We start from the raw sequence: 10,345 nt of genomic DNA on the forward strand, positions 1-10,345 counted from the left end.
AATATGGTGAAGTAACTTTGTTATTGAAAGTGATTGTTAAATGAGAGATATTTATATATAAACACCAATTTTTTATTGTATTATGTTAGTTCAATGGAACACGGTTAGCTTGGATATTTAAGGAGGTAGTTACATGCGGAAGGTGTGAAGATTATTAAAAACTTGCTAATTTGTTTAAGTTATACCTTATATTTGTTTCGAAACAATTTTAGGCCAAATAAATTTATTTTTTTATTTTTTTCAATTAAGGAAATTATATTTGGATTTAAAACCGATTCCCCTCTTTTAGAAAATTATTTTTCTGTTATCATGTGTTAGCGGTGTTAAACTGCTTATGGGTAAGTGCAGCCGCTTCAGTTTTGCTTGTTAGTGGCTACTTATAAAGTTTGTTTGTCGATTATGATTTTCTTGTTGGTTACTAAATTAAAAATAATAAAATGAAATTGAAAAATTAAAATTAAACTTGGATGGAAACACTTTATATTTAAAATTCATGACATTGTCCTTACGTAAAAAATATAATTTAAAAAACATTATAAAATTGAAATATATACTTAATTCTTCTTTAGGAGATAAAACATGTGGATGTATTGTTACAAAGTGTGCTCTAAACATTTTCATATTCTCTATTTATTTGTAAAATTTCCAAATAAATATAGATATAGTTTAAATAGAGAATGCATATTGGTCCTATTTATTTTCCTTCAGAGTGCAATGAAAAATATTATTTAGTTGCTTAATGTTGATAGATCTATTTTCGATGATTACATATTATTTTATTTATAATTATTTAAATTTTAATATGAAAAATTGTTAAGGTAAAGACTATATATTATTCAAATAAATTGTAGATCTTTTATGTTTTAACATCTCTGAATTTGACAAGCAAGTTAATAACCATTTTATGTTTTGTAGTAGAAAATTTTAAGACTTATTATAGAAAATTATTATATATTAACTGTATTAATACATTTTCATTTAAGATATGCATGTTAGTTCGTTTATAAAATGATATTATGCAAGTTTCTAGTAAGGCAAAGATCGAAAACACATTCACATATAGTTTGGGTTATGTTTTATTTTACTTTGCTCTTGGAGATGAGTGGGTTTGTACATAATAATATATTACAACAATCTCCCTATATCTCCGTATCTCATAAGTTTTCATTTTGAGTTCATTTCTTGCATGGAAAACATAAGATAACACATTTTTCTTTTATTTTACTTTAACATTAATTTGTTTGGGAGTATAGAGAACACGGGAAAGGAAGTCATTTAATGGGAAAGGGAGAAGAGGACTTTTCATTTATGTATGAAAGTTTATTATATAAAATATTTGTTATTTTTACCTGCTTTATTTTCCTATTTTGACCTCTAACTTTATAATCTACCATATTATTTTATTTGAAGCTTAAGAGATAAGTCCATATATTTTGTTTTTATGAGTATTAAATTTAAATACCCTCCAAATATAATTTTACAATAAGTACACATTTTAGTTGAAGAAGAAAAAAGTTATCATGTGGCATTGTTATATAATGTCCCTTAGAAAAATGTTTCTTCGATACGTAATAAACATGAAAACTATAAGATACTTATTTTCTAGATCCAAATCGTGATAGAAATTAATATTGCTTGTTTTGTCTTATTTATATTTAATTATTTAAGCGACCACTTTACGTACCTATTTAAACTTTCTTCACACTGCTTTCTCTATTGACATGAAGAAAAAAAACTAATGTAAAAAGAACATGTAGAATTCATAAGGAGTTCTAAATCTATTTTGTTGGAGGCTATATTATTCAATTTTCCGGTTAAGAAACAAGATAATAATAGAAAAAAGGCGTTAAAAACTCGTTTAAAACAATGATCTCATTTGAGGAAGTCACTTAATGGGATTCGTAATAAGGTTGTAAGGTCGAATATTTGTTATGGGCACCACATAAACTATTTAATTATATCATTTCATGTAGGAAATTGAAGTTGACGATTATTCTAATTGAAAATACAAAATATACTCTTAAAATGAACTTTTTCCATTTTAATGGGGTACAGAGGGAGTTAGATGAAATTAAAAATTAAAATTTATGCTCATGTTTCACGATTTGATCCATCATAACTGGAAATGAGAAAAATATATGTGTACCAAGGGTTACTCTTTAATAATACACATATGAGAATATGGATTCTATCATAAAAGATTTAATCATTCTCTCCTCATTGTCATAAGGGGAAGTACAAGCACTTGATTTTTATCAAGAGAAAAAAAAATCCTAATGATAACTACCTAATGATTATGTACATATAAATTAATCTACATTGTCAAAATAAGATGAATCCTAAACAATGAAAAAAGTTGGTAATTCGATCTCAAAAGGGGTGCAGGTTTCTACTCAATTCATGCATGGTGGTAAAGAATCCGAATAGCCCTTGTTTGTATGGCAAAAGTGATCTTCGTTTATTGCTCCTTTTTCTTGCTTTATTTGTCACATAAAGCTTCTCATAAGCCGTTAATGTATTTTTGGGTTTTTCACCTTTCCTCTTTTTAATAATGATGTTTTCTACATTGGGCTTTATTGACGTTTTTGACTCTGAAGGATTCAATATAACAAAAGAATCCTTATGGTCACTGTTACTTCGAAGATCCAAATTTTGTCTAAATCTCCAGAGATTTGATGATCCTGTTGAGTTGCTTTTCTCGTAACACTCACTTGAAGCCTTCATTGTAATATTTTGCAATATCTCATTTTGAGTTTCTTTAGAAATACCACTCGATATTGATTGTGGACTTACAGAATACTTAATAAAGATGTTCTTTAGAGGATGTCGAATATGTGAAGCATTGTTATTTATGGTGGGGAATAATTGAAGCGATTGGTCAAAAGTAGGCAGTAATGCTCTCATTTTTCCATTTTCAAATATGTCATCGGCATATATATGCATTCCTTTGACATCGGTGCATGCAAAACTAAATTCTTGTTCTTCATTATTTCTTCGTCGCTTTTTTGAATTTGTTGATTTGTGCTACAATGCAATTGAGAGTTATCTTGAGCGGGAGCAAAGACATCAAAATCTAATACAGTGTCATTGTTAATGTGTTTTTTTGTGCTACAATATGGATCAAGATTATCTTGGATGAAAGCAAAGTTATCAAAATCAAAAGAAGCATCGTCACTTATTTGGTCATTTGTGCCACAACATGGATCAACTTTATCTTGAATAGGAGATAAGCAAGAAAAATCAAGGAAAGGGTGAGGTGTACAAAGGATTGATAGTGCTTGCACCCTTAACATCTCTATATTTGAGTTTGTCTTCTGCATTTTGTTTTAATAGAGAGATTGAGAAATGTGGTGAAGTAACTTTGTTATTGAAAGTGATTGTTAAATGAGAGATATTTATATATAAACAACAATTTTTATTGTATTTTGTTAGTTCAATGGAACACGGTTAGCTTGGATATTTAAGGAGGTAGTTACATGCGAAAGGTGTGAAGATTATTAAAAACTTGCTAATTTGTTTAAGTTATACCTTATATTTGTTTCGAAACAATTTTAGGCCAAATAAATTTATTTATTTATTTATTTCAATTAAGGAAATTATATTTGGATTTAAAACCGATTCCCCTCTTTTAGAAAATTATTTTTCTGTTATCATGTGTTAGCGGTGTTAAACTGCTTATGGGTAAGTGCAGCCGCTTCAGTTTTGCTTGTTAGTGGCTACTTATAAAGTTTGTTTGTCGATTATGATTTTCTTGTTGGTTACTAAATTAAAAATAATAAATTGAAATTGAAAAATTAAAATTAAACTTGGATGGAAACACTTTATATTTAAAATTCATGACATTGTCCTTACGTAAAAAAATATAATTTAAAAAACATTATAAAATTGAAATATATACTTAATTCTTCTTTAGGAGATAAAACATGTGGATGTAATTGTTATAAAGTGTGCTCTAAACATTTTCATATTCTCTATTTATTTGTAAGATTTCCAAATAAATATAGATATAGTTTAAATAGAGAATGCATATTGGTCCTATTTATTTTCCTTCAGAGTGCAATAAAAATATTATTTAGTTGCTTAATGTTGATAGATCTATTTTCGATGATTACATATTATTTTATTTATAATTATTTAAATTTTAATATGAAAATTTGTTAAGGTAAAGACTATATATTATTCAAATAAATTGTAGATCTTTTATGTTGTAACATCTCTGAAATTGACAAGCAAGTTAATAACCATTTTATGTTTTGTAGTAGAAAATTTTAAGACTTATTATAGAAAATTATTATATATTAACTGTATTAATACATTTTCATTTAAGATATGCATGTTAGTTCGTTTATAAAATGATATTATGCAAGTTTCTAGTAAGGCAAAGATCGAAAACATATTCACATATAGTTTGGGTTATGTTTTATTTTACTTTGCTCTTGGAGATGAGTGGGTTTGTACATAATAATATATTACAACAATCTCCCTATATCTCCGTATCTCATAAGTTTTCATTTTGAGTTCATTTCTTGCAAGGAAAACATAAGATAACACATTTTTCTTTTATTTTACTTTAACATTAATTTGTTTGGGAGTATAGAGAACACGGGGAAAGGAAGTAATTTAATGGGAAAGGGAGAAGAGGACTTTTCATTTATGTATGAAAGTTTATTATATAAAATATTTGTTATTTTTACCTGCTTTATTTTCCTATGTTGACCTCTAACTTTATAATCTACCATATTATTTAATTTGAAGCTTAAGAGATAAGTCCATATATTTTGTTTTTATGAGTCTTAAATTTAAATACCCTCCAAATATAATTTTACAATAAGTACACATTTTAATTGAAGAAGAAAAAAGTTATCATGTGGCATTGTTATATAATGTCCCTTAGAAAAATGTTTCTTCGATACGTAATAAACATGAAAACTATAAGATACTTATTTTCTAGATCCAAATCGTGATAGAAATTAATATTGCTTGTTTTGTCTTATTTATATTTAATTATTTAAGCGACCACTTTACGTACCTATTTAAACTTTCTTCACAGTGCTTTCTCTATTGACATGAAGGAAAAAAAACTAATGTAAAAAGAACATGTAGAATTCATAAGGAGTTCTAAATCTATTTTGTTGGAGGCTATATTATTCAATTTTCCGTTTAAGAAACAAGATAATAATAGAAAAAAGGCGTTAAAAACTCGTTTAAAACAATGATCTCATGTGAGGAAGTCCCTTAATGGGATTCGTAATAAGGTTGTGAGGTCGAATATTTGTTATGGGCACCACATAAACTATTTAATTATATCATTTCATGTAGGAAATTGAAGTTGACGATTATTCTAATTGATGATACAAATAATACTCTTAAAATGAACTTTTTCCATTTTAATGGGGTATAGAGGGAGTTAGATGAAATTAAAAATTAAAATTTATGCTCATGTTTCACGATTTGATCCATCATAACTGGAAATGAGAAAAATATATGTGTACCAAGGGTTACTCTTTAATAATACACATATGAGAATATGGATTCTATCATAAAAGATTTAATCATTCTCTCCTCATTGTCATAAGGGGAAGTACAAGCACTTGATTTTTATCAAGAGAAAAATAAATCCTAATGATAACTACCTAATGATTATGTACATATAAATTAATCTACATTGTCAAAATAAGATGAATCCTCAACAATGAAAAAAGTTGGTAATTCGATCTCAAAAGGGGTGTAGGTTTCTACTCAATTCATGCATGTTGGTAAAGAATCCGAATAGCCCGTGTTTGTATGGCAAAAGTGATCTTCGTTTATTGCTTCCTTTTCTTGCTTTATTTGTCACATAAAGCTTCTCATAAGCCGTTAATGTATTTTTGGGTTTTTCACCTTTCCTCTTTTTAATAATGATGTTTTCTACATTGGGCTTTATTGACGTTTTTGACTCTGAAGGATTCAATATAACAAAAGAATCCTTATGGTCACTGTTACTTTGAAGATCCAAATTTTGTCTAAATCTCCAGAGATTTGATGATCCTGTTGAGTTGCTTTTCTCGTAACACTCACTTGAAGCCTTCATTGTAATATTTTGCAATATCTCATTTTGAGTTTCTTTAGAAATACCACTCGATATTGATTGTGGACTTGCAGAATTCTTAATAAAGATGTTCTTTAGAGGATGTCGAATATGTGAAGCATTGTTATTTATGGTGGGGAATAATTGAAGCGATTGGTCAAAAGTAGGCAGTAATGCTCTCATTTTTCCATTTTCAAATATGTCATCGGCATATATATGCATTCCTTTGACATCGGTGCATGCAAAACTAAATTCTTGTTCTTCATTATTTTCTTCGTCGCTTTTTTGAATTTGTTGATTTGTTCTACAATGCGATTGAGAGTTATCTTGAGCGGGAGAAAAGACATCAAAATATAATACAGTGTCGTTGTTAATGTGTTTTTTGTGCTACAATATAGATCAAGATTATCTTGGATGAAAGCAAAGTTATCAAAATCAAAAGAAGCATCGTCACTTATTTGGTCATTTGTGCGATTGAGATTTATCTTGAGCGGGAGCAAACTTATAAAATTGAAATATATACTTAATTCTTCATTAGGAGATAAAACATGTGGATGTATTGTTACAAATTATGATTTAAACATTTTCATATTCTCAATTGATTTGTAAAATTTCCAAATAAATATAGATATAGTTTAAATAGAGAATGCATACTGGTCCTATTTATTTTCATTCAGAGTGCAGTAATTAAAACTTTTTTAGTTGCTTAATGTTGATAGATCTATTATTCTTGATTATTACATATCATTTTATTTATAATGATATAAATGTTAATTAAAAAATTTGCTAAGGTAAAAACTAAATATTATTCAAATCAATTGTAGATCTTTTGTAACACCCATATATAATACATGCCTAGAAATACGTATTATACATAGTTTAAATGTTTGTACTGAAATACATAAGTGTCTAGTGGCAGCATTGTACATGTTACATGCCCAAAATGAAATACAAACATAGCACAATATATACAAGAGTGCCCAAAAATAAATCTACGAACTAGATCATTATAGAATGATCTCAAAAGAGATATCTACACACCGGAAAAAGTCATCCAAAACATCGAATAAGCAAGGACATCAAGCTATCTTATCATCACACTTCATCTACTCAGAACTACCTGAAAAATGATTAACAACACGGGGTGAGATAACAATCTCAATGGGTTTCCCATCTTATGGGTCCAGTCGGCTCTACAGGGTTTCTAATCAAAACTCTACTTAAGTCAACAAGGGAAAGAAGACACAAGTAATGGGGAAATTTTGCAATGCATGAAAACATGTTATCTGAGTTCTCATAACTTAATTAAATCACTACTATTATTCACGAAACATCAATCCCCGAGCGGACCTACATCAAGGGAAAACTCGGTCCACGCATGTTCGTATGATTCGACTTTCGTGGTGGATATCGGATCCTCTATGAGACTCAAACTTAGTTCAAGCGACTGTCACCTGTATGGACCTCTAACCCATATAGGATATCTTTCACCGTATAGGTCTCTAACCCAATTAGGTGTCGACCTTTCCCCCATGTCCGCCATGGTTGGGACTCAAACCCAATTGAGGCACGAATCATTGGTGCCACATCCCATTCCTACTTTACATAAGCATATCAAAGAGGATGTGCACCCTCAAGGGAAAATTATCTTAATATGTGACTAGTTCCAAAAAACATGACTGAATTTTTCAATCACTAGGTGACCTCATTCACCAATATTCATATCATCCACCCATGTCCCATACAGTTCCTATCATTTATGGCTAAACAATTACTTGTCCATGATACACACCTAGGTATCATTGTGTATAAGCATTTCCCTCTAGGTAATTTGTCATACCCTAAGTTATCCATTCTAGTCCACTTACTTAGTTATAAACCTAGGTTTCCTCACTCATCTTCATAAGGTTTTAAACATTTTATTTCTCAGCCAATATAACAACAATATCTAGCATACATTGTAATATGATTCATAGCATTCATAAGTACACAATGTAATATAATATGGTACAAGAATAATAGTCCTCTACGTTATCTTTCTAATTCATTTGTTTGCATCCAAAACGGAGTTACAACACTCGAATTATCTCACAAACTAACCTAATCAAGATTTAGGTTAACAATTAATCATTGCACAAGTATTCAACAACAAAAGCCTTGGCCTAGTGGTGAAATTCATTTTTTCAAAGAAATAGGTCTATATGTCGAATTATGAAGGAAACATGTCGACCTATGGAGGTCTTAGGTCGACCTATGAGAGGCGACACATAAGTCAGAGGCTACATGCTTCAACATTGAGGCGTGGGTGTTGACCTATAAAGTTATGTGTCGACCTATGCTAAAGGAAAACTACTATAGCTTGACCTAAAACCCGTATATGTCGACCTATACTGGACTTTTTCACCCAAAAACCCCATTTTCCAACCTGTAAATGTTTTGTTTCACTTTTAGCACAACCATGGTATCCAAACTACCAATGACACAAGCCATGGTTTATCACAACAAGAATATATTCCATAAGTTTCCTCAAGATCATGAACATAAACCCATAATAACAACAACAATAACCACATATAATCACAAAAACACAACAATCGTATAAAACATGGTTAATTCATGGTTTATAGCAAACATTCATGATTAACCTAGAATACTTATCATGGATTTCACTTGCTATCCTATGATTCAACAATAAAGCCTTAACTCCTAAAATCATGAGTTCATAACTAGAACCCACCTTAGCAAAAGAGATGAAGAAGATTGATGTTGCAAGATGTGGAGATGAGATAAGATGGTGATTCCAAGTTCTTGATTTCTCTAAGTTTCCTCTTCTACTCCTCTACACAAGATTTTCCTTCTTTCTTTCTAACTTTTCTCTGCTAGTGTTTTTCTACTGATACTTAGAGAATGAATGGTACAAAGAAACAATACCTAGGAAAAGATATTACTACATGTGGTGGATAGTTCACTTGGTAGGAATATGTGGACATTAAGAGTGGTAAGAATTGTGTGGATAGGGATGAATATAGGTAGTAGAAAAATATCTTAAGTGCTACCAACTTATTTATTTATTCTACTAGAGAAATTGACCTATTATTAGTGTTATCAAAATTTCCCAATTAATAAAAGATCAGTTCCAAATAATATTAATTAAGTCAATCTGAGTTCACTAGTTACTCTATTTATCCCAACTGATAACTTTCAGAGCACATAGGAACTCAGCTGATCTCAACTGATATGAATTTGATAATTTAATGAAACACGGGGTATTACATCCTCCCCTCCTTAAATTAAAATTTGTCCTCAAATTTAAAGATTACCTGGAAAAGATAAGGATAAACTTCTCGCATCTCGGATTCAAGCTCCCAAATAGCAACACCCAGATGTGACTCGTCCCACTGAACTTTAATAAGAGAAATCTCTTTGTTCCTCAAAACTTTAGTTTCTCTTCCTACAATAATACTTTGTTGAGGTTCAAAAGTTAGGTTTGTTTCTACTTCTACTGAATCAGGAAGAATTGGCTAAAGAGAATCAGGAATAAATTTCCGAAGTTGAGATACGTAAAAGACACTATGCATCTCAGATAGATAAGGTGGCAAGACTAATCTATAATCTACTTCATTAATCCTCTCTATAATATGATATGGTCATATGTATCTCGGACTTAACTTATGTGACTTAAATGGTCCTTTCAATCTCAATCTTGGAGTAACCTTCAAGATTACATGGTCACCTTCCTCAGATTCTAAAGGTCACCTTCTGTTATCTACATAAATCTTTTGACGATCTTGTGCTTTCTTCACATTATCACGAATCATTCTTGTTTTTTCCGTAGTCTCTTGAATAATCTTTGGTCCTAAGATCCTTTCTTCACCAACTTCCGTTCATCACAAGGTACTCTGCATTTTCTCCCATATAAAGCTTCATAAGGAGCCATTTCGATACTCGCATGGTAACTATTATTGTATGCAAATTCAATCAATGGTAACAGCTCTTTCCAATTTCCTCCACTTTCAAGCACACAAGCCCTTAACATACCCTTCAAGGTCTATATTATCCTCTCGGTGTGACCATCTGTTTAAGGATGATTAGATGTACTCAAACACAACTTCGATCCCATGGCCTGCTGAAAAGCTCTCCAAAATCTTGAAGTAAACTTTGGATCTCTATCTGATACAATACAAGTGAAGACACGATGCAATCTCACAATTTCTAAAATAAACAACCGGGCTAGGTGACTTTCCTTGTAAGTAGTTTTCACAGCTAAGAAATATGCAG

Source organism: Lathyrus oleraceus, chromosome 5 (genome assembly GCF_024323335.1).
Source record: "Lathyrus oleraceus cultivar Zhongwan6 chromosome 5, CAAS_Psat_ZW6_1.0, whole genome shotgun sequence".
NCBI classification, from domain to species: Eukaryota; Viridiplantae; Streptophyta; class Magnoliopsida; order Fabales; family Fabaceae; genus Lathyrus; species Lathyrus oleraceus.